We start from the raw sequence: 24,060 nt of genomic DNA on the forward strand, positions 1-24,060 counted from the left end.
GTCCAGCCTTGGCTGAGAAGGTGATGCAGGCAGGAGTTGGAGGCTGTAGTTTTATAGGTTGGTCCAGCCTTGGCTGAGAAGTTGATGCAGGCAGGAGTTGGAGGCTGTAGTTTTATAGGTTGGTCCAGCCTTGGCTGAGAAGTTGATGCAGGCAGGAGTTGGAGGCTGTAGTTTTATAGGTTGGTCCAGCCTTGGCTGAGAAGGTGATGCAGGCAGGAGTTGGAGGCTGTAGTTTTATAGGTTGGTCCAGCCTTGGCTGAGAAGGGGATGCAGGCAGGAGTTGGAGGCCATAGTTTTATGGGTTAGTCCAGCCTTGGCTAAGAAGGTGACGCAGGCAGGAGTTGGAGGCCGTAGTTTTATAGGTTGGTCCAGCCTTGGCTGAGAAGGTGATGCAGGCAGGAGTTGGAGGCCGTAGTTTTATAGGTTGGTCCAGCCTTGGCTGAGAAGTTGATGCAGGCAGGAGTTGGAGGCTGTAGTTTTATAGGTTGGTCCAGCCTTGGCTGAGAAGTTGATGCAGGCAGGAGTTGGAGGCTGTAGTTTTATAGGTTGGTCCAGCCTTGGCTGAGAAGGTGATGCAGGCAGGAGTTGGAGGCCGTAGTTTTATAGGTTGGTCCAGCCTTGGCTGAGAAGTTGATGCAGGCAGGAGTTGGAGGCTGTAGTTTTATAGGTTGGTCCAGCCTTGGCTGAGAAGGTGATTCAGGCAGGAGTTGGAGGCCGTAGTTTTATAGGTTGGTCCAGTCTTGGCTGAGAAGGTGATGCAGGCAGGAGTTGGAGGCCATAGTTTTATGGGTTAGTCCAGCCTTGGCTGAAAAGGTGACGCAGGCAGGAGTTGGAGGCCGTAGTTTTATGGGGTGGTCCAGCCTTGGCTGAGAAGGTGATGCACGCAGGAGTTGGAGGCCGTAGTTTTATAGGTTGGTCCAGCCTTGGCTGAGAAGTTGATGCAGGCAGGAGTTGGAGGCCGTAGTTTTATAGGTTGGTCCAGCCTTGGCTGAGAAGGTGATGCAGGCAGGAGTTGGAGGCCGTAGTTTTATAGGTTGGTCCAGCCTTGGCTGAGAAGGTGATGCAGGCAGGAGTTGGAGGCCGTAGTTTTATAGGTTGGTCCAGCCTTGGCTGAGAAGTTGATGCAGGCAGGAGTTGGAGGCTGTAGTTTTATAGGTTGGTCCAGCCTTGGCTGAGAAGTTGATGCAGGCAGGAGTTGGAGGCCGTAGTTTTATAGGTTGGTCCAGCCTTGGCTGAGAAGGTGATGCAGGCAGGAGTTGGAGGCCATAGTTTTATAGGTTGGTCCAGCCTTGGCTGAGAAGTTGATGCAGGCAGGAGTTGGAGGCCGTAGTTTTATAGGTTGGTCCAGCCTTGGCTGAGAAGGTGATGCAGGCAGGAGTTGGAGGCCGTAGTTTTATAGGTAGGTCCAGCCTTGGCTGAGAAGGTGATGCAGGCAGGAGTTGGAGGCCGTAGTTTTATAGGTAGGTCCAGCCTTGGCTGAGAAGGTGATGCAGGCAGGAGTTGGAGGCCGTAGTTTTATAGGTAGGTCCAGCCTTGGCTGAGAAGGTGATGCAGGCAGGAGTTGGAGGCCGTAGTTTTATAGGTTGGTCCAGCCTTGGCTGAGAAGGTGATGCAGGCAGGAGTTGGAGGCCGTAGTTTTATAGGTTGGTCCAGCCTTGGCTGAGAAGGTGATGCAGGCAGGAGTTGGAGGCTGTAGTTTTATAGGTTGGTCCAGCCTTGGCTGAGAAGGTGATGCAGGCAGGAGTTGGAGGCTGTAGTTTTATAGGTTGGTCCAGCCTTGGCTGAGAAGGGGATGCAGGCAGGAGTTGGAGGCCATAGTTTTATGGGTTAGTCCAGCCTTGGCTAAGAAGGTGACGCAGGCAGGAGTTGGAGGCCGTAGTTTTATAGGTTGGTCCAGCCTTGGCTGAGAAGGTGATGCAGGCAGGAGTTGGAGGCCGTAGTTTTATAGGTTGGTCCAGCCTTGGCTGAGAAGTTGATGCAGGCAGGAGTTGGAGGCTGTAGTTTTATAGGTTGGTCCAGCCTTGGCTGAGAAGTTGATGCAGGCAGGAGTTGGAGGCTGTAGTTTTATAGGTTGGTCCAGCCTTGGCTGAGAAGGTGATGCAGGCAGGAGTTGGAGGCCGTAGTTTTATAGGTTGGTCCAGCCTTGGCTGAGAAGTTGATGCAGGCAGGAGTTGGAGGCTGTAGTTTTATAGGTTGGTCCAGCCTTGGCTGAGAAGGTGATTCAGGCAGGAGTTGGAGGCCGTAGTTTTATAGGTTGGTCCAGTCTTGGCTGAGAAGGTGATGCAGGCAGGAGTTGGAGGCCATAGTTTTATGGGTTAGTCCAGCCTTGGCTGAAAAGGTGACGCAGGCAGGAGTTGGAGGCCGTAGTTTTATGGGGTGGTCCAGCCTTGGCTGAGAAGGTGATGCACGCAGGAGTTGGAGGCCGTAGTTTTATAGGTTGGTCCAGCCTTGGCTGAGAAGTTGATGCAGGCAGGAGTTGGAGGCCGTAGTTTTATAGGTTGGTCCAGCCTTGGCTGAGAAGGTGATGCAGGCAGGAGTTGGAGGCCGTAGTTTTATAGGTTGGTCCAGCCTTGGCTGAGAAGGTGATGCAGGCAGGAGTTGGAGGCCGTAGTTTTATAGGTAGGTCCAGCCTTGGCTGAGAAGGTGATGCAGGCAGGAGTTGGAGGCCGTAGTTTTATAGGTTGGTCCAGCCTTGGCTGAGAAGGTGATGCAGGCAGGAGTTGGAGGCCGTAGTTTTATAGGTAGGTCCAGCCTTGGCTGAGAAGGTGATGCAGGCAGGAGTTGGAGGCCGTAGTTTTATAGGTAGGTCCAGCCTTGGCTGAGAAGGTGATGCAGGCAGGAGTTGGAGGCCGTAGTTTTATAGGTTGGTCCAGCCTTGGCTGAGAAGGTGATGCAGGCAGGAGTTGGAGGCCGTAGTTTTATAGGTTGGTCCAGCCTTGGCTGAGAAGGTGATGCAGGCAGGAGTTGGAGGCCGTAGTTTTATAGGTAGGTCCAGCCTTGGCTGAGAAGGTGATGCAGGCAGGAGTTGGAGGCTGTAGTTTTATAGGTTGGTCCAGCCTTGGCTGAGAAGGTGATGCACGCAGGAGTTGGAGGCCGTAGTTTTATAGGTTGGTCCAGTCTTGGCTGAGAAGGTTGATGCAGGCAGGAGTTGGAGGCCGTAGTTTTATAGGTTGGTCCAGCCTTGGCTGAGAAGGTGATGCAGGCAGGAGTTGGAGGCCGTAGTTTTATAGGTTGGTCCAGCCTTGGCTGAGAAGGTGATGCAGGCAGGAGTTGGAGGCCGTAGTTTTATAGGTTGGTCCAGCCTTGGCTGAGAAGGTGACGCAGGCAGGAGTTGGAGGCTGTAGTTTTATAGGTAGGTCCAGCCTTGGCTGAGAAGTTGATGCAGGCAGGAGTTGGAGGCCGTAGTTTTATAGGTTGGTCCAGCCTTGATTGAGGAAGCCTGCTGCAGCCATGAATTAGGTAAGTAGTAAAGTAACACAGATGAGCACCCCTAGACTAAATAAGCATTTACAGTGATGGCCAATTCCAGTAGAGAGGTGTAAGGAACTCATTGATGGTTACAGGAAGCGATTGATTTCATTTATTTTTTCCAAGGGGTGTGTGTCCAAATATTAAGCGGAGTTCCACCTAAAATGTAACTCCTGCTCATCTGCCATATTTTGCACATTTCGGGGGGGGGGGGGGGGAGGGGGGAACACGTACCTGTTTTTGACAGGTACACTTCCCCACTTCCGGGAGACAGCGCAGCAGCGATGCCCCTCTGAAGTTCCGTCCCCTTTCTCCTTCCCCCGCTGCAAAGCCAATTAGAATGCACAGCTCGCTTTGCGCATACGTAGTAGAGAACCGACTCCCCTTAGAATGAATGGTGGCGGCAGCCGATCCGAAAATCGGCTGGGGTGCTGACATCGCGGGCTCCCTGGGCAGGTAAGTGTCTTTATAATAACCACTTGCCGATCGCCTACTGCGGCAGGCTGGCTCGGCTGCGCGAACCACCGTACGGCTACTGGGGACGTGCGTGCACGCGCCTACCCCCATTAGGAAGCGGGGAAGCCGATCCACGAGGCCAGCAGCCGCAATTGCCGACGGGCACCCGCAATCGCTCCCCACTGAGAGAAAACGAGTCTGCTGTTGTAAACACAGCAAACCGTTGTTCTCTCTGGAATGGACACAGAACGCCTCTGTTCCTCCTATTTAGGATCACAGGTCTCTATGTTGATTCCACAAGCCCACCCCCCATACAGTTAGAAAACACCCCCTAGGCTCACACTAAACTCCTCCCTGCCAGTGTCATGAGTACAGTGACATTGCATATTTTTTTTATGTTTCAATAATGTTTATTAAAGATTTTCAAAATGGTACATGAATACAGAAAGAAAAAAGTGTACATGTAATAATATTGAATAATTCTGATATGTGATGGCACCGCATGGAAAGCCAAACTTTGACAAGGAAAAAAACAGGGTACTCAAATGTCTTATAAGCTAGCAGTCAGTTTATTAAATTTATCTCTCAGCAGAGCGGTGTCCAACCCACCCAGACACCCCAATGGGACCATACTGTGTCTTGGGGTGGGGGGTCACCGCACCTAACCTGCCCTTTAACTGTATTTCAATGGAGTTGGTTACAGTAACTTGTATTGGATAATGGCACTTTAACAAAGATAAGAATAAACCTAATCTGCTATTGTTTGACTCAAGTACTGCTCGGCTGATGATGTGGTATTGTGTGACCACCTCAGGGTGGTGTTTTTAGTGTAATGGGTAATGAATTTCCATATGTATGCAGTGTCGTGGTAAATGAATTAGATGCGGCTGGGGGGGGGGTTATGGGAGAACCTAGGGTGGGAAACGTGGGGGAAGAAGTATAGGGTGGGATGTCTGCCAGCTCCCTTGCCTCTCGTTCTAAGATAGATTTCTGCTATATTTAGGTTAAGAGTCTCGAGACTTCTATTGTGGTTTTGAAAGTTTGCCAGATCGCCCAAGATTTCCAATATTTGAATGGGGTGTCTCTGGATTGGTGGATGAGTTCCTCCATGTCAGCAATCTTCTGTATACGTCTGAACCATTCTGCTAGGGGGGGGGGGGGGCGGGGGGGTTTGCTGAGTGCCAGTCGTGCATATTTTTAGCACTGATTACTGTAGTAATGTTACTGGTCCCCCCAAACAAAAGCGTCCAAAATGTCAGTTAGGGGTCCGATCTGTCCGCCGCAGAGTCCCGCTAAAAATCGCAGATCCCCGCCATTACTAGTAAAAAAAATTTAAAAATAAAAATGACAGAAATCTTTCCCCTGGTTTGTAGAAGAGATAACTTTTGCGCAAACCAATCAATATACACTTATTGGGATTTTTTTTTTTTTTTTTTACCAAAAATATGTAGCAGAATACAAATTGGCCTAAAATGCTGAAAAAAATTTTTAGTTTTACATTTTTTTATTGGGAATGTTTTATAGCAGAAAGTAAAAAATATTGTTTTTATTTCAGAATTGTCGCTCTTTTTTGGTTTATAGCGCAAAAAAATAAAAATCGCACAGGTGATCAAATACCACCAAAAGAAAGCTCTGTTTGTGGGGAAAAAAGCACGTCAATTTTATTTGGGTACAGAGTCGCACAACCGCGCAATTGTCAGTTAAAGTAACACAGTACCAAATCTCAAAAAATGGCCTGGTCATTAAGGGGGCAAAACCTTCTGGTTCAGGAGTGGTTAAGGAGTGGGCCAGGAAGCCGGCCGACGCCTCCTTAACAACCGATAACTCGTCAGCTGTCAGTGAGTCTCCCTGTTGGCAGGTGTAAAAAGAAAACAAAAAAAAACGGCGTAGAGTCCCCCCTCCCATGCACACCAGGCCCTTTAGGTCTGGTATAGATTTAGAGGGAAACCCCACACGAAAATAATGAAAAAAAAAAAATAAAACAGCGTGCCCCACCACCCCAAAAATTCATACCAGACCCTTACCTGAGCATGCAGCCCAGAAGGTCAGGAAAGGTGGGGATGAGCGAGCGCCCCTTACTGAATAATACCAGGCCACATGCCCTCAACATGGGGGGGGTGCTTTGGGGCAGGGGGGCTGTAACATCACCGACCTAGCTTGCCATCTATTGATGACTTTACAAGGCGCGGTGCCACCTGGTGACGTCACTGGGTGGCTCCGCCCTTTAGGTATTTAAGAGCTGTCAGACGGGGGAGCAGGCAGTCTGCGGGAGCGATCGTCAGGGCAGGAAGTTTTTTTTTTGGGTAGGCGTAAATGACGATGGATCTACTTTGGGGGATGTTGTTTTTTGTATTTTTTGTACTGTGTACTGTGTTTATTCACTTTTTACACAATTTTTGGTGAATGGGTACGGTACTGTGTACCCCATATTCATTCACATGAGGGGGTACAAAACTGGATCTTTGTACTTACCGTAAAATCCTTTTCTCTAAAGTTCATTGACAGACGCAGTGCCGCCCCTCTAATTATGAGTGGAATGGGTTGTTGTCTTCTAAACACTGCTTGCAACAGAACTGAGGGCTGTAGCAGAGTGTGTGGAGTTATGCCTGCAGGGACAGCCCCATAGGCGTGGTGAAAGCTTTTTCCAGCCTAGTGCCCTATTCCTGATGGGAGGAGCATAACCCAATGGTCTAAGAAGATATGAAGCTGCGTCTGTTGATGAACAATAGAGAAAAATTGATTTTTTTACCTACCGTAAAATCCTTTTCTCTGCAGTTCATTGACAGACGCAGCGCCCGTCCCTCTGATTATGAGTGGAATGGGTTGTTGTCTTCTAAACACTGCTAGCAACAAAACTGAGGGCTGTAGCAGAGTGTGTGGGGTTATGCCTGCAGGGACAGCCCCATAGGCGTGGTGAAAACTTTTTCCAGCCTAGTGCCCTATTCCTGATGGGAGGAGCATAACCCAATGGTCTAAGAAGATATGAAGCTGCGTCTGTTGATGAACGATAGAGAAAAATGGATTTTTGTACTTGCCGTAAAATCCCTTTCTCTGAAGTTCATTGACAGACGCAGCGCCCGCCCCTCTAATTATGAGTGGAATGGGTTGTTGTCTTTTAAACACTGCTTGCAACAGAACTGAGGGCTGTAGCAGAGTGCGTGGGGTTATGCCTGCAGGGACAGCCCCATAGGCGTGGTGAAAGCTTTTTCCTGCCTAGTGCCCTATTCCTGATGGGAGGAGCATAACCCAATGGTCTAAGAAGATATGAAGCTGCGTCTGTCAATGAACGATAGATAAATAGGGTTTCCATCCGCCTGGATTTCACGGATCACATCGAACATGTCACCGCTAACATCCGCTGCTCCATAGGGGTACATGGAGCATCTGATCAGGTCCACCTAAAAAAACTGACAGGGACCTGATCGGAAAGGGGCCATAGGCTCAGTTGATGAAGGTTCACACAAAGATAAGGATTGTTATTTTAAGTAATTATTATATATTTTTGGACTTTCGCATTTTTGAAGATAAAGATCCTTATCCCGGTGTTCTAGCTTTGTGAATTGACTCTCTAATGTCTGATAAAACACTCCCAGGCCGGTGTGTGAGCATTCAGCAGAAGGCCGTTACTGTATATAATGAAGGGGTCATTTCAGGTTACCATATATAAAACTAAGTCCATTTTCCGAGTCGGTGTGGAGAAGAGAAGAGGGTTTCCTCTAAGAGAAGATATCCTGAGGAAGGTTCTTCCTGTACGGATAGGATGTCTGCGTTCCGGCGGACTGGACGCTCACTGACGCAATGTGGTTTGACCTCTTCACCATTTCTTCGATGCTGAGCTGAGGATAATGGGCAAGGTAGAAGGCCAGCGCCCCAATAAAGCTGTCTCCGGCCCCCTGGAAGGAAAGAGGGGTCACAGGGGGAGGTGCGGGGTCATTATAATATACAGACAGGTCTAGGCTATAAATACAAGTGATTTCATTTAAAGGTACAGTACACCTTGCAAAAAGTGAGATTGATGGACATTAAGCAGCCCACTGCCAATCAAGAGCCAGAGCCTACATATTGACATTCCCAGGACCCGCTGCCACCACCGCCACGTATGGCCACCCATTCAGACACATTAGAAGAGGAAGCTGCACTAGGAATTTCGTAAAGCACCTACATGTGCCCTGTGCACGCTCTGAACGCACACTATCTGCATGAATCCTCAATTTTTTAATCGCAAGTAGAAAGCACAGCTAATTCTGGAGGAACTTCTAGCAGCAAGCAGGTTTAGATAAGGTGTATGATCAGCCCAACTACACTGATATTCTAGTTATTGGTGGAGTCTTGGATACTACAACAGTTAGATTTCCCTGCTATAATTCCTGACTCTGTTCCCGTCCACCTGGGAGATTTGGGTACTAGTAACCGGCAACTTGTCCCAGGACCCAGGAACAGACCCAGGAACTCAGCACAGGGATGGTGGGAACTCCTCATTATGGGCACAGGGGGTGTACAGACCCAGGAACTCAGCACAGGGATGGTGGGAACTCCTCATAATGGGCACAGCAGGTGTACAGACCAGGGAACACAGCACAGGGATGGTTAGAACCCCTCATAATGGGCACAGCAGGTGTACAGACCAGGGAACACAGCACAGGGATGGTTAGAACCCCTCATAATGGGCACAGCAGGTGTACAGACCCGGGAACTCAGCACAGGGATGGTGTAAACTCCTCATAATGGGCACAGCAGGAGTACAGACCCGGGAACTCAGAACAGGGATGGATGGAACCCCTCATAATGGGCACAGCAGGCATATAGACTCAGGTTAAATCATTACCTTTATGAAAATGTTTCTACATTTCCCCTTTTCTGTGACCACTGAGCTCTCTTTAATTTCCTTGATAGGAGAAGGGGAGTGGTCACTGAGCATGTGTACATCATGGTATCTGAAGCCACACATTTCAGGAGTTAGATGGTCATGTCACCTTATTACAATGCAGCCTCCACCCGCTCCCTCCAAAAAATACACATTCAGTAAAAGCAAAAAAAAAAAAAGAAATCTCAATGTCCAGCGGCTTCCTGTAGGGGTCAGCGCTGTGACTGGGCCTCATTGGAAGATTCAGGGAAAAGTGCAGATCTTGGGAGAAGACCAGGGGCGGACTGGGCCAGGGGGTAATCGGCCGCTCTGATTCCCCGTAAAAAGGCAGAGGTGGCGGAACTACTAGGGTCGCAAAGGTCACATTTGCGACCTGTTCCCAGTGTTCCGCCACTGTGCTGGTCCCCAAGCAGTATTGCCAGTAAAAGAAAAGGGCACTTTTCTACTGTCCTGAAACAGAAGAAAAGTGCCTGTTGAAACTCTACTTGCCCCTAAAGCTTCCTCCCTCCCTTACACACCTGACCAGTGGACCATCACCCGTCCGGAGGTCAGTGTGTGACAGCTCTGTAGGGCAGTCAGTCACTCTCTCTGTGGGGGGGTCACTGATGTAAGGACTGAGTGGAAACCCCTAAGGTAAGGGGGGACACTGATATAAAGTTCCCCCCATTTATCAATGTCCTCACTCCCCTCTTACATCAATGAACTCCTTTACCTTAGTGTATTCACTCTGCAGACTCTGGTGTAAAAGGGGACTCAGAGTTCACCCTTACACTGCAAGGGGAAACTTTGCGGACTCTGAGGTAAGGAGGAACTCTGCAAACTCTAATGTAAAGACGGGGCTCTGGTGACCAGAAGACCTCTTACATCAGAGTATCCCTTTATACCTGAGTGTGCAACTTTTCCCCTTACATCAGGGTCCGCAGAGTTCCTCTTTAGATCAGGATTCACAGAGTTCCCCTTTACATCAGGGGCCGCAGAGGTCCCCCTTGCACTGTACAGGAAACCCTGCAGACTCTGATGTACTGTAAAGGGGAACTCTGATGTAAAGGGGGCTCGGGGAACTTGTCAAGGTGTTACCTTGCCTTCCTGTTGGCAGCCATCTTTGACATTTGCAGACTGCTGCCTCCTGTAAACTCTGATTGCATCATCACTTGCCTGCTGCCTGGGTGTCGCACAGTGATGATGTTGCACACCTGACTATATCTATCACCTGATGGGTTGCAGTCCTTGCCCTTGTGTTTGTGCTCCAAGGTGGCATCTCTGCTAGCAGTCTTCTGTTCTCCATGTTCGACCTGGCTTGGCTGACGACTCTCCTGGCTCTCAACCCTGCACCGGCAGACGACTCGGCATCAGCAGACGACCCGGCATCGGCAGACTACCCGCTTCTTGACTTGACATCAGCTTGAATGACTACCCGCTTCTAGACTTGACCCCAGCTTGTTCCCGCTCTCACTTCCTCACTCTTGCTGTAGGTTTATTGTTGTTTGCTCCAATAAACTGCTTTATTTTACCTGCATCCCTGTGTGATCTGGTTTCCTGGCACCCTGACAGAACTCTAATGTAAAGGGGGGCTCTGCACACCCTAATGTTAAGACTCTGCAGGCCATAATGTAAAGGGGAAATCTGATGTAAAAGAGGCTCTGGGAACTCTGATGTAAGGGGGGATTCTAATGTAAGGGCAGGAAGGGGGCCTGATGCAGAACACGTGAAAGGGTCCCGATGCAGGACTGTAATAAACAGAAGTAAAGGGACCTGGGCTCAGAGGGAAAGGCCCCGGGCCTGGGTCAGGGGGCCCTTCATGGTTTTTTGTACTGAGCCCTGAAGGTTCTAGTTATGCTTCTGGCCACACTGAATCCGCTGCAGACATGCCTAAAGGCTTCCTGGTGAAGAGGAGTATAAAGTCCCTGCCAATGTCCTGCCAAATGTGGGACGAGGACAGAATGCACAACGCCACCCCCCCCCACCCCCCGGCATGGATGGTGTGTGCTGTGCCCGACCAGAGGCCAGCCGAATGCCCCACCAGAGGCTCTCCTTTCCCAATCAACCCCGAACAAGCCACCCCCTGCTGGCCAGTTTGGGAACCCAGAGTCGGTACAGCAGGCGGTGTCCAGCCTGACCCGCCCCATAAGCAGTACCTGGAGCAGAGCTTCAGCCTGGTATGGGGGTTGGGAGGAGGTAGGGAAGAGGGAGAGCAGGAGGGGGGCCGAGTCCCTGCATCATGGGCCTCTGGGTTGTACTTAACCCCTGGGCCAAAATTTGCCAGTCAGTCCCTCCAGGATGATACAGTGAAATCTCACTGGATTTGGTATCCTCGGCTTTCCCAGAATCCCGAGCGAATGTGCAGAAAGAGGAATGTTTAGTCCTGTTATGCTAACTTAGGAGTCGGGAGGCAGCAAGTCATCACTGTGAGTTCAGGGGATTCTGGCACACGGGGTTAAAATTGGGATTCTTTGGGGCTTCCTTGTGTTTTTCAGACCTCTGCTCCTTGTGGATGGAAATTGAAGACGGTGAAAACAGGATTTGATGGCTTGGCCGGAGCTGGCCGGGCACCGATAGGCAGGACCCGAGCCAAGCACGCTCGTTAAATGCTGTAAAAATAACCCCGGACGGCTCCGCTCCGCATTGTTCTCCACGTTCCTATAAATCTTCATCTAGACGCTATTTATTAATGTGATTTCCACCCCACCAGCAGAACTCGCCCTGGACGGAAGATCTGCCTCCCCGCAGTCCGTGCCCCCTGATCTCCATTGTGGAAAGAAGCTTCCTGTTGGCAGCGCTGCCAGTCCAGAGGATGTGGAATGTTCTAGAAAATCTGATGTGAGATATTCAGGAGGTTAGAAGCTGACTAATGGTTCTGCTCTTGTATCATGTCTCTGACTCTGACCATTACTGTAGTATTCTGCAGTCTCTGATCATCTCTTGTACTATGTCTGCAGTCTCTGACCATCTCCTGTACTATGTCTGCAGTCTCTGACCATCTCCTGTAGCATGTCTGCAGTCTCTGACCATCTCCTGTACTATGTCTGCAGTCTCTGACCATCTCCTGTACTATGTCTGCAGTCTCTGACCATCTCCTGTACTATGTCTGCAGTCTCTGACCATCTCATGTATTATGTCTGCAGTCTCTGACCATCTCCTGTACTATGTCTGCAGTCTCTGACTGTCTCCTGTACTATGTCTGCAGTCTCTGACCATCTCATGTATTATGTCTGCAGTCTCTAACTATCTCCTTTACCGTGTCTGCAGTCTCTGACCGTCTCCTGTAATATGTCCACACTCCCTGACCATCTCCTGTAGCATGTCTGCAGTCTCTAACCATCTCCTGTACTAGGTCTGCAGTCTCTGACAATCTCCTGTAGTGTGTCTGCAGTCTCTGAATGTCTCCTGTACCATGTCTGCAGTCTCTGACTGTCTCCTGTACCATGTCTGCAGTCTCTGACTGTCTCCTGTACCATGTCTGCTGTCTCTGATCATCTCCTGTAATATGTCTGCAGTATCTGACCATCTCCTGTACTATGACTGCAGTCTCTGACTGTCTCCTGTACCATGTCTGCAGTCTCTGACCATCTCCTGTAATATGTCTGCAGTCTCTGACCATCTCCTGTACTATGTCTGCAGTCTCTAACTATCTCCTGTACCATATCTGCAGTCTCTGACCATCTCCTGTAGTGTGTCTGCAGTCTCTGACCCTCTCCTGTAGTATGTCTGCAGTCTCTAACCATCTCCTGTACCATGTCTGCAGTCTCTGACTATCTCCTGTAATATGTCTGCAGTCTATGACCCTCTCCTGTATCATGTCTTCAGTCTCTGACTGTCTCCTGTAGTGTGTCTGCAGTCTCTGACCCTCTCCTGTATCATGTCTTCAGTCTCTGACTGTCTCCTGTACCATGTCTGCAGTCTCTGACCATCTCCTGTAGTATGTCTGCAGTCTCTGACCATCTTCTATACTATATCTGCAGTCTCTGACTGTCTCCTGTATTATGTCTGCAGTCTCTGACCATCTCCTGCACTATGTCCACACTCCCTGACCATCTCCTGTAGCATGTCTGCAGTCTCTAACCATCTCCTGTACTAGGTCTGCAGTCTCTGACAATCTCCTGTAGTGTGTCTGCAGTCTCTGAATGTCTCCTGTAGTATGTCTGCAGTCTTTAACCATCTCCTGTACTATATCTGCAGTCTCTGACCATCTCCTGCACAATGTCCACACTCGCTGACCATCTCCTGTAGCATGTCTGCAGTCTCTAACCATCTCCTGTACTAGGTCTGCAGTCTCTGACAATCTCCTGTAGTGTGTCTGCAGTCTCTGAATGTCTCCTGTAGTATGTCTGCAGTCTTTGACCATCTCCTGTACTATGTCTGCAGTCTCTGACCATCCCCTGTACCATGTCTGCAGTCTCTGACCATCTCCTGTACTATATCTGCAGTCTCTGACTGTCTCCTGTACCATGTCTGCAGTCTCTGACTGTCTCCTGTACCATGTCTGCAGTCTCTGATCATCTCCTGTACTATGTCTGCAGTCTCTGACCATCTCCTGTAGTATGTCTGCAGTATCTGACCATCTCCTGTACCATGTCTGCAGTCTCTGACCATCTCCTGTAATATGTCTGCAGTCTCTGACCATCTCCTGTAATATGTCTGCAGTCTCTGACCATCTCCTGTACTATGTCTGCAGTCTCTAACCATCTCCTGTACCATATCTGCAGTCTCTGACCATCTCCTGTAATATGTCTGCAGTCTCTGGCCATCTCCTGTACTGTGTCTGCAGTCTCTGACCATCTTCTATACTATATCTGCAGTCTCTGACTGTCTCCTGTACCCATGTCTGCAGTCTCTGACCATCTCCTGTACTATGTCTGCAGTCTCTGACCATCTCCTGTAGTATGTCTGCAGTCTCTAAACATCTCCTGTACTGTGTCTGCAGTCTCTGACCATCTTCAACGCTTCAGCTGTTGCAGAACTACAAGTCCCATAAAGCACTGCTAGACTCTTGACAGCTACAGTGCCTTGAAAAAGTATTCACACCCTTTGAAATTTTCCACATTTTGTCATATTACATCCAAAAACATAAATGTATTTTATTGGGATTTTATGTGATAGACCGACACAAAGTGGCCATAATTGTGAAGTGGAAGGAAAATGATAAATGATACAAATAAATCTGTGAAAAGTGTGGCTGCATTTGTATTCAGCCCCCCCTTTACTCTGATACCCCTAACTAAAATCTAGTGGAACCAATTGCCTTCAGAAGTCACCTAATTAGTAAATAGAGTCCACCTGTGTGTCATTTAATCTCAGTATAAATACAGCTGTTCTGTGAAGCCCCCAGAGGTTTGTTAGAGAACCTTAGTGAACAAACAGCATCATGAAGGTCCAGGAACACTCCAGACAGGTCAGAGATAAAGTTGTGGAGAAGGTTAAAGCAGGGTTAGGTTATAAAAAAAATCTCCCAAGCTTTGACCATCTCACGGATCGCTGTTCAATCCATCATGGGAAAATGGAAAGAGAATGGCACAACTGCAACCCTACCAAGACATGGCCGTCCACCTAAACTGACCGGCGGGCCCCTACCAAGACATAGCCGTCCACCTAAACTGACCGGCCGGGCCCCTACCAAGACATGGCCATCCTCCTAAACTGACCGGCTGGGCAAGGAGAGCATTCATCAGAGAAGCAGCCAAGAGGCTCATGGGAACTCTGGAGGAGCTGCAGAGATCCACAGCTCAGGAGGGAGAATCTGTCCACAGGACAACTATTAGTCGTGCGCTCCACAAATCTGCCCTTTATGGAAGAGTGAGAAGAAGAAAGCCATTGGTGGAAGAAAGCCATAAGAAGTCCTGTTTGCAGTTTGGGAGAAGCCATGTGGGGGACACAGCAAACATGTGGAAGAAGGAGCTCTGCTCAGAGGAGACCAAAATACAACTTTCTGGCCTAAAAGCAAAACATTATGTGTGGGGGAAAACTAACACTGCACATCACCCTGAACACACCATCCCTACTGTGAAACATGGTGGTGGCAGCGTCATGGTGTGGGGATGCTTTTCTTCAGCAGGGACAGGGAAGCTGGTCAGAGTTGATGGGAAGATGGATGGAGCCAAATACAGGGCAATCTTAGAAGAAAACCTGTTAGAGTCTGCAAAAGACTTGAGACTGGGGCAGAGGTTCACCTTCCAGCAGGACAACGATCCGAAACATCCAGCCAGAGCTACAATGGAATGGTTTACATCAAAGCATATTCATGTGTTAGAATGGCCCAGTCACAGTCCAGACCTAAATCACATTGAGAATCTGTGGCAAGACTTGAAAATTGCTGTTCACAGACGCTCTCCATCCAATCTGACAGAGATGAGATATTCTGCAAAGAAGAATGGACAGAAATGTCCTCTCTAGATGTGCAAAGCTGGTAGAGACATCCCCAAAAAGACTTGCAGCTGTAATTGGAGGGAAAGGCGGTTCTACAAAGTATTGCCTCCGGGGGGTGAATACAAATGCAGCCACACTTTTCACAGATTTATTTGTATCATTTATCATTTTCCTTCCACTTCACAATTATGGCCACTTTGTGTCGGTCTATCACATAAAATCCCAATAAAATAAATTTACATTTTTGGTTTTCACATGACAAATTGTGGAAAATTTCAAGGGGTGTGAATACTTTTTTAAAGGCACTGTACAAACATGACTCCCAGTGACATAGGAATGATGGGAGTTGTAGTTCTGCAACAGCTGGAGGGCCCGATGCATTCTCTTTATATTCCCAAGCATTTCATGGCATGGTTGAGGGGAAATTTTCAGGATTAGGGATGAGCCAACTGTTTGGTCCAATCCTGGATTCAGACAGAACTTTGGCTGTTCAGGCGTTCGCTTGTTCGGCCCCCTTTAGGCAGGAGCCAAAAATGATATACAGAAGCGTTATTTCTACCTCTTTTATATTTGACAGCATCCCACTGTGAATGGTTGCTAAGGAAGCAGTGGGTGTTGGCTCCCGCCGTGTCCCTAGGAATAACTAAAGGGGAGGAGTTAGCCGTGACATTAAAGAAGGGGGTACACTTTGAAGGCTTGTCCTAAAAAATCGAACTGTTAGTGCCAATAAAGTATCATGGCCAGCAGTGTTGCTGCATGTACTAATATAGCTACAATCACTGATAGCAATCCTATTATGGAAACATGGAACAGCAAAGAGTTAAAGTTTCTTGAAATGATCAGCTCAGGATGAGTTCACACTGCAAATACGCAGCAGCCTGACTTTATAAATGGGCTGTGGATGAGATTCAGCAGGAAGACATGTCTGGGCGACTCACGCATGCACTGCGGCTTTGGCTCCACATTCAGTGGTTAGAGATAAGAAGAGGGGCATTGCCATCTGCTGGTGATAGCCCTTCCATGGACTATAGGGGGCGCCATGATTCTCTTCCTTTTGCCTTGTGCCACCATAGGTGGTGGGACCTCTGTGGGAACCAACATCGCTCCGGCTCACCTCCCGAGTGACTGAAGAGTGAGTCACCCCGGGAGTCAAGGGTCAACGATTAACCCCGACATTCCTGGGCTATGACACACCTTGCGTCATAATCCCCCCCCATTCACCACCCCAACAAGACTTCAAAGAGCCAAATCTGCAGGCGCATTCTTTCCCAAAACTCTCCTCCATTTGTGGTCGGGAGGGAAATGATCATTAATGGTGAACATGTTGGCCCAGATGTACCCCACATGGCTGGGAACGGCTTCCAAATACCTGTGGGGGATGAGCAGCCCCCCTACACATCCCCCCAATGAGCAGAAAGTCCATCCCGCCCGGTCACTGTGAACAGATGAACTCCGGTGACACCATCGTATGGCGATGAGAAGAATTTGTGGTCGATGATGAAACCGCTCACATGATGAGTGTAGATCTAAATCCAACTGGATATTATTTACTTCACTAATCACTCTGTACTACAATCTTACTTTTCTTCTTTTTTCAATGTTTCTTTTTTGCACCTTTTGCTTCTCTGTATCTCAATTTTGCTGATCTCCTGCAGCCTTGTTCAGCCACTTCTTCTGGTTCCAGTGTCAGCTGCACATTATTAGAGATGTACATCGCTCAGGCAGTATGGAACTTCACAGCCAGCCTTGGGTGCAGGACCTCGGATCACCACCGCAGACCGGATACAAGAGAAATGGCCGCACACCAGGCGATGGCTCACCATGAAAGGCTTTATTGAACAAGGATGCAAGGTACAGCAAAATGGATGGTAGACATATTTCACACCTACTACCCTGGTAGTGAACAAGCACGCTGTAAGTCGTGTGAAACATGTCTACCATCCATTTTGCTGTACCTTGCATCCTTGTTCAATAAAGCCTTTCATCGTGAGCCATTGCCTGGTGTGCGGCCATTTCTCTTGTACAAATATTACACTGGACAGGGTTCCTGATGATGGACCTGCCCACGTTTATTATCTCCACCAGGAGCACACAGGTCTCCTCTGCTGTACTACAGAACATCTCCCCATGGGTTATGGAGATATGGCAGTGTTCTGTAGACTAGCAGAGGAGAACTCAGGAAGGGCTGACAACACTGCTTGGGATTTCAGCACAGCAGAGGCGGTGTAGTCAGCTGACAGGATGCCCAGAGCTGACTGGATTCCTGGCAGATCACCAAGTATATTAACAGCATGTCAATTTTAGCAGCCGGTACACGCTGTTGAATGCGACCCATTCAAGTGAATGAGGCCAATTAGCAATACACACGTCTGTGGTCTGCATTTTCAGGGTTCAAACAAGCATTAAGGAGGTGACATACTGTGTACAGGGGGGCTGTGTACAGAGAGGGCTGTGTATAGGGAGGGCTGTGTACAGGGGGCAGTTATGTACAGGGAAGGCTGTGTACAGGGGGCAGTTATGTACAGGGAAGGCTGTGTACAGGGGGCAGTTATGTACAGGGAAGGCTGTGTACAGGGGGCAGTTATGTACAGGGAAGGCTGTGTACAAGGGGGCTGTGTACAGGGAAGGCTGTGTTTACAGGGGGGGGGGCTGTGTACAGAGAGGGCTGTGTACAGAGAGGGCTGTGTACAGGGGGGGCTGTGTACGTACAGGGGGCGGTTATGTACAGGAGAGGGCTGTGTACAGGGGGGGGGGGGGGCTGTGTACAGGGAGGGCTGTGTATGGGGGGGCTCTGTACAGAAAGGGCTGTGTACAGGGAGGGCTGTGTACAGAGAGGGCTGTGTACAGGGGGGGCTGTGTATGGGGGGGCTCTGTACAGAAAGGGCTGTGTACAGGGAGGGCTGTGTACAGGGGGGGCTGTGTACAGGGAGGGCTGTGTACAGGGGGGCTGCGTACGGAGGGGCTGTGTACAGGGAGGGCTGTGTACAGGGGGGGGCTGTGTATGGGGGGCTCTGTACAGAAAGGGCTGTGTACAGGGAGGGCTGTTTACAGGGGGGCGGGGGCTGTGTACAGGGAGGGCTGTGTATGGGGGGCGGCTGTGTACAGGGGAGGGCAGTGCACAGGGGGGGCTTTGTTTACGGGGGGGGGGGGGGGAGCTGTGTACAGGGAGGGCTGTGTATGGGAGGTGCTGTGTACAGAGAGGGCTGTGTACAGGGAAGGCTGTGTACAAGGGGGGCTGTGTACAGGGGGCGGCTATGTACAGGGAGGCTGTGTACAGGGAGGGCTGTATACAGGGAGGGCTGTATACAGGGAAGGCTGTGTTTACAGGGGGGGGCTGTGTACAGAGAGGGCTGTGTACAGGGAGGGCTGTGTACAGGGAGGGCTGTGTACAGGGGAGGGTAGTGTACAGGGGGGGCTTTGTTTACAGGGAGGGCTGTGTACAGGGGGGCTGTGTACAGGGAAGGCTGTGTACAGGGAAGGCTGTATACAGGGAAGGCTGTGTTTACAGGGGGGGGGGCTGTGTACAAGGGAAGGGCTGTATACAGGTGTGGGTATGTACAGGGGGGCTGTGTACAGGGATGGCTGTGTTCACGGGGGGGGGGGGGGGGGCTGTGTACAAGGAAGGCTGTGTACAGGGAGGCTGTGTACAGGGAAGGCTGTGTTTATGGGGGGGGGGCTTTGTACAGGGGGGCTGTATACAGGGAGGGCTGTGTACAGGGAGGGCTGTGTACAGGGAGGGCTGTCTACAGGGAGGGCTGTGTACAGGGAGGGCTGTGTACATGGGGGGCTGTGTACATGGGGGGCTGTGTACAGGGGGGGCTGTGTACATGGGGGGCTGTGTATATGGGGGGCTGTGTACAGGGGGGGCTGTGTACAGGGAGGGGCTGTGTACAAACAGCTTTGGATTTCACAAGGGACATGCTCTTAAGAGGATCTGACATGGACTTCAGTCTTGCACAGGTGTAGCGGCTCCTCTCCTGGAGGGAAATATCTTACTCTGATTTCACTGCACACTGTGAGCTTCTCAGTGTGCATCCGAAGCTGTAGTACATTTTTTTCATATTCTTCTCTAGTCCTCGTCTAGCTACTTTACAACCAATTTTCAGGGACCAGTCTGGGGAGTATTGTGTGTCAGTAGTGCTGCCTCTGCACTGTGGAGCTGGATTCAGGGTGGGACATGGAGAGGAAGGGCCGGGTAATTAAAGTAAAACTGCACTTCAAGTAAGCACCACAGGCCAAAAATACAACTTAATGAATTCTTATTAGTCAAGGAAGGCACCCCCCCCCCCATCTCATTCATCCATGCTTTATTTTTGTTGAGAAATCACTTTAAATCCCCCCCAGCATTTTTAGCCACTGCCATTTGAGCAAGGGCAGATGATTCATATAGCATTTACTTCCTGGAATGCATCTGCCCTTAGCTCAGGCATGCAGGCAGGAGGGAGCAGCTGAGAAAGCCCCTCCTCCCATGTAAGCTCCTGGGATGTATGACATCATTTTGGCCTAGGTCAGAAAACAGGAAGACACAGAGCTCAATCTTCACAGGACTGAGATTGATCTCTGCAGTCACTTTTGCAGCAGTTGTCTTCGTATTCGGGGTCACAATCCTGCACAATGTCCTTTTGTCTCTTTCGGTCAGTTGACCGCATCAACCGCGCTTATGCTTATCAGACAAGGTTTTCCCAGAAACTGTATATGCCATCATAGCCATTGATACTGTACCCCGCGACACGCCAAATAAATTGGCAGCTTCAGTCACAGAGGCACCAACAATTTGCCCTCTATGAACCCCAGGAAGCTCTGACATGACTCCGTATTCCTAGCCGCGCACGCAGCGAATAAAGAAAATGAGGCTTCCCACCTGTTAGCTGGGTGTCTCATCACAGAAGAATGTTACATCATTACATCACTTCCGCTTTCACCGCCAAACATGGCGTCACTTTCACACCTGCAAATCATGGAGTGTTTCCATATATTTGTCCCACTCCTGTATGAGGTGTATGACGTGTAAGAGGTGTATATGAGGTGTATGAGGTGTATGAGGTGTGTATGACGTGTATGAGGTGTATGAGTTGTATGAGGAGTGTATGAGGAGTGTATGACGTGTAAGAGGTGTATATGAGGTGTATGTGGTGTATGTGGTGTAAATGGGGTGTATGAGGTGTGTATGAGGTGTATATGAGGTATATGAGGTGTATATGAGGTGTATATGAGGTGTGTATGAGGTGTATATGAGGTGTGTATGAGGTGTATATGAGGTGTATATGAGGTGTATATGAGGTGTGTATGAGGTGTGTATGAGGTGTATATGAGGTGTATATGAGGTGTATATGAGGTGTGTATGAGGTGTATATGAGGTGTATATGAGGTGTATATGAGGTGTATATGAGGTGTGTATGAGGTGTATATGAGGTGTATATGAGGTGTGTATGAGGTGTATATGAGGTGTGTATGAGGTGTGTATGAGGTGTATATGAGGTGTATATGAGGTGTATATGAGGTGTGTATGAGGTGTATATGAGGTGTATATGAGGTGTATATGAGGTGTATATGAGGTGTGTATGAGGTGTATATGAGGTGTATATGAGGTGTGTATGAGGTGTGTATGAGGTGTATAGGAGGTGCATATGAGGTGTGTATGAGGTGTATAGGAGGGTGTACAGGGGGAAGGGATGTATAAGGTGTAAGGGGTGCAGTAACTTATACTCAGAAATCTCCTTTCCCCCGGCATTGGATATTCCTTCAATCATCAATGAATGGTGTGATTGGACTGTGCATAGAAACAAGCTGTTGGGATGTGGCCATAGGTGTATTTTGTTTCTATTGTTGTGCAGGTCGGGGGGGGGGTCTCCCCCATGTTGTGTGTTTGCCCCAGGTTGGCATTTGCAGTGCAGTGCAGAGTAGGACTGACCAGACAGGGATTACTTTGACACAGTTGGCCGGTTTATAAAGGTATTGCAATAAATGTGAACTAAATATCCATATTTTTTTTTTTTTTATTGCAAAGTTTGTTAGAAAGGGTATAGCAGTGTGCCGGGTCCATGCAGTATTTTTATTGTACTGTGTATGAGACGCCCTCATCTCCTGTGCTGTACCTGCATGACAGAGAGAGAGAGGGAGACAAAAAGAGAGAGCCAGAGACGGGAGACAGAGACAGAGACAGAGAGAGGCAGGAGAGAGCCAGAGACAGGAGACAGAGAAAGACGGGAGAGAGACAGAGAGACGGGAGAGAGACAGAGACAGAGAGAGGCAGGAGAGAGACAGAGAGAGAGAAACAGAGGGAGACAAAAAGAGAGAGAAAGAGACAGAGGCGGGAGAGAGACAGAGAGAGAGAGGGAGAGACAGAGAGAAAGAGACGGGAGAGAGAGGGAAGAGAGAGAGAAGGAGAGGGGGAGAGAGAGACAAAGAGAGAGAAAGAGACTGAGGGAGAGAGAGAGGGACAGCCAGAGAGAGAGGAAGAGAGAGAGAGAGACAGGGAGAGCGGGGAACAGAGAGAGAGATGGAGGAAGGGAGAGAGAGAGACAGAGACAGTAAGGGACAGAGAGAGAGAGACAGAGAGTGAGAGAGAAAGAGACAGAGACACAGAGAGAGAAAGACGGGGAAGAGAAATGAATAAAAGAGACCTGCAAGAACTAGGAGCAGGAAAGGTAGAGGGAGGGGGAAAGGAAAGGAAAGAGAGAGAGAGGAAAGAATGAAGGAAGGAAAGAGAGAGAGAGAGGGGAAGAAAGAAAGAAAGAAAGAAAGAAAGAAAGAAAGAAAGAAAGAAAGAAAGAAAGAAAGAAAGAAAGAAAGAAAGAAAGAAAGAAGAATCTGTGGTGTATGAAACCTAAGCTGCTACTGAGACTTCCTCTATCCTGAATAAGAAGAGATCATAAGAAACAGAAATAGAGAGAAGATAGAGAAAGACAGGAAATTAAAGAGAGAGAGAAATGAGAGAAGAGTGAGAAAGAGAAAAAAAAGCAACAAGAACTAAGAGTAAGAGAGGGAGAGAAAGAAAGAAAAATGAATGCAGGAGATAAGCAGAGAAAGGAGAGAACAGAAGAAAGTTCGGAATGAAGGAATGAAGGAATGAAGGGAAGAGGATCCCTGCAGTTTTCTGGTGGTGTGACAATGGTTTTGTCTCTCTCAGGCTGAGCGGCGTTATTTGGGTTGTCATGGAGACGTGACGCGTCGGTGGATGCTGTGTGTGGCTGCTTTCTATGACCACAGGCCAGGTCTCCGGCTCCTCGGATTTAATAATACTTTTCATCAGCCTGGCGGGGCTCTGGCCTGCTGCACTGATTGAGCGGATCTACAGCAGAGGACGCTGACTGCGCTGCCATGAGGCTGCAATTATTTCTGGGTGGTCCGGGACGTAGCGGCCTTTATGGCACAACTAGGAGTCCTGCTGCTGCTTCCTTCATCAGTCCATCCTCTATTCTTCCTAACTCCCTACCCAGGACACAACCTCCCAGCAGCCTCCTCTATTGTGGGAAATGAGGCTTTGTCTCCGCTCTGTCATCCCAGTGCCAGTTATCACCCGCTGCCCCCAGAAATGCCCAGCCCTTGGCACCTCCTAGTTTGGACTGGGGCCCTCTTCTATTTCCAGGAGTAAAGGGTGAGCCCACCTTAGAGGGATTGTAAGGGCAGAAGGTGCATTCTATGCATTAGGATAAAAAAAAAACCCCTTCTGTGTGTAGCAGCCCCCCTAATACTTACCAGAGCCCCATCTCTATTCAGTAGGAGTGTCTTAGCTGCCCGGGACTCCCCTCCTCATATGCTGAGACAGCAGCGTGGCGCAATTGGCTACCACTGCTGTCAATCAAAGTCAGTAAGCCAATCAGGAGAGAGGGGGCAGGGCTGGGTTGCGGCTCTGTGTCTGAATGGACACAGGAAGCTGCGACTCAGCTCAGGTGCCCCCATAGCAAACTGCTTGCTGCGGAGGCACTCAACAGGAGGGAGGGGCCAGGAGCACAGAAAAAGGGACCCCAGAAGAGGAGAATCGGGGCCGCTCTGTGCAAAACCATTACAGAGCAGGTAGATATAATATGTTTATTAATAAAAAAAAAAAAGAGTTTACAATCACTTTAAATTCAATAAAATAACATTTGTAAATGCTGGGGAGCTAAAGAAATCATGTTTTATGTTTTGGGTGAAGGGTTAGGATTTCTGCTGTCTGGGGAGATTCCCCCTCTCTATTTTCCCTGGTAAAGATTGTCACCATGAAAAAAAAAAAAAAACTGTGAGTTGTCACCAGGACAGGAATAAGGAGGAAATCTTACAACGGGGACACTTGTTCTGGTGACAACTGTCTACGATTGGATTTCATTCACTATGGAGAGATTTGCGCTGGCTGCAGGGCAGGAAGTGAGGGAAAAGGTTTTAACCACTTAAGCCCCGGAAGATTTTACCCCCTTCCTGACCAGGGCCTATTTTGCCATTCGGCACTGCGTGACTTTAACGGACAATTGTGCGGTCGTGCGACGCTGTACCTAAACAAATTTGACGTCCTTATTTCCCCACAAACAGAGCTTTCTTTTGGTGGTATTTGATCACCTGTGCGATTTTTTTTGATCATGCGCTATAAACAAAAAAGAGCGACAATTTTGCAAAAATAACAATATTTTTCACATTTTTTTATATGAAATTCCCCCCAAAAAAATGTAAAAATCAAAACTTTTTAACATTTTTGTCCAATTTGTTTCCTGCTACATACAGTGGGTACGGAAAGTATTCAGACCCCCTTAAATTTTTCACTCTTTGTTATATTGCAGCCATTTGCTAAAATCATTTAGGTTCATTCTTCTTCCTCATGAATGTACACATAGCACCCCATACTGACAGAAAAACACAGAATTGTTGACATTGTTGCAGATTTATTAAAAAAGAAAAACTGAAATATCACATGGTCCTAAGTATTCAGACCCTTTGCT

Source organism: Pelophylax lessonae (genome assembly GCF_965119305.1).
Source record: "Pelophylax lessonae genome assembly, chromosome: 3".
In the NCBI taxonomy this organism is placed as follows: domain Eukaryota; kingdom Metazoa; phylum Chordata; class Amphibia; order Anura; family Ranidae; genus Pelophylax; species Pelophylax lessonae.